Source organism: Vanacampus margaritifer, chromosome 16 (assembly GCF_051991255.1).
Source record: "Vanacampus margaritifer isolate UIUO_Vmar chromosome 16, RoL_Vmar_1.0, whole genome shotgun sequence".
NCBI lineage: Eukaryota > Metazoa > Chordata > Actinopteri > Syngnathiformes > Syngnathidae > Vanacampus > Vanacampus margaritifer.
In genome coordinates this window covers 18,227,151-18,229,210 of record NC_135447.1, presented here as the reverse complement: position 1 = coordinate 18,229,210, position 2,060 = coordinate 18,227,151, and positions in this window count along the sequence as shown.

Here is a 2,060-nt window from a genome sequence, read left to right as displayed (position 1 = left end):
ATCAACGGGACAACGTAGTTTCGTGTTTCAAATATTGAACTTTATTATTGACAGGGAAACAAAAAATTCTCCACATGTTTCTAAAATGGGGGAAAATAATTATGACTAAACTCCCACATTTCATCCCACTTACACAAATTAGGGGCTACGCACTGATCTGTATATATTACCGGATAGCCGATAACCCATACGCTCCCGTGCAAGATGTTGAAGCCAGAGGGCGGGCATTTTACCCCTCCCATCTCGCGAGCACGCGTACAGATTAGACATATGCAGGTTCTTTTCTTCTTCAGTTTTTTTTTTAAATTAATACTTCTATTGACACAATTCAACACAAAATTACACTCAAGAACATATCTTGCATAAGGAACCTGACAAAATCTCTGTTCATTTAAAGTTAAGTAAAATTAAAAAAAATAATAATAAAATAGAGCAGAGGTGGGCAATCTTGGTCCTTGAGGGGCGGAGTCCTGCAGGTTTTGGAGGTTTCTCACTTCCAACACAAGCTGATTCCAATCAACAGGATCGTTATCAGGCTTATGCAGAGCTTGCTGATGAGCTGATCATATATCAGCCGTGTTGGAGAAGGGCAACATGCAAAACCTGCAGGATTCCGGCCCTCGATGCCCACCTCTGAAATGGAGTGTCAAACTCATATTAGCTCAGGGGCCGCATGGAGGAGAATATATTACCAAGTGGGCTGGATAGGTAAAATAATGGTATATAACTTAAAAACAATTGCCGTCAATTACACACAGATTTTCGCTATTTGTGGGCCAGCCCTAAATTACAGAGTAAATCCCAAAAATAATACGAAAACAAATGGAACGCGGCAACATTTTGCCTGTATGAGTTCAGGACGTGTTAAATCTACCTGTTTTGCATATATATTGTTCCCAGAATGCATTGTGTGGCACAGTTAATAAAGTTATAAGGATGTTAACCTTGTCATATGTATTTGTGTTACCAGTTATTGAACTTGTGTCTTATTTAACACGTTCATGTTGGTCTATGATTTTTAAAGAACTTTAAACAAACTGTAACTTTAAGTTGTGTGTAAAATAATGACATGGCATTGTTCATCTGAGGACTACTTGTGAAATTACAAATGTATATCTTTTGATAGTGGCCGGCTGATTAGTTGGTCCGACATTACAATTTTGTTTTTTACTTTACAAAATCGTCTCACAGGCCGGATTAAACCCCTTTGCGGGCCAGATCCGGCCCGCGGGCCGTAGGTTTGACACACCCGAAATAGCCATTTCAAATGAAAACAGGTCAACTGTCTTTGGATATTACACAATTGAAGTATCATAGAAAAAAAAAACATCTAAAATATTCAACAATTAACTGCTTTTCTTATTGTTGATTAAATTTATAGCTTTGAAAATGGATTTCAATTCCAAAAGGAAATAAGCCAACACAAATCTGGGGTAAGAGTTTTTTTTGTTTGTGAATAAAAAAAAACTTTCAAAATTGTGTTACCGTAGCCACAAAGTACATATTTTAGAGATTGTATGGGGTTTAAAGAAAAAATCCACTAAATCAGACCAAAAATGTTTAGTGAACACACAGTGAAGGCAATGCAAGTTTATTTGTATAGCACATTTCATACAGAAGGCAACTCAATGTGCTTTACACAATGAAAGACAACACCTATAAGTATCAACAAACACAGTAGTTAACAGAATTCAGAAGAAAATAAGAGAAAACAAAAGTAGTTTACAAAATTTAATAAAAGAATATGCATTGACAATGTTCAAACATTAGACAGCAAACTTTAAAAACATTTAGCAAAAGGAAGTTCAAAAAAATAGTAATAATAATAATAGTTAAAAGGGGGGGGGGCATTATTTAAAAATCTTTAAAAGCCCTTAATCAAAGGTATGTGAAAAAAATAAGCGTTTTGAACCTGGATTTAAAAGCATTTGCACTCGGGGGAACTTATTCCATTTGTGTGCAACATAACAGCTAAATGCAGCTTAACTATGTTTACTTCAAACTCTGGGTTCCACTAGTTGGCCCAAGTCTGTAGATCTCAGAGCCCTGCTGGGTTTGTA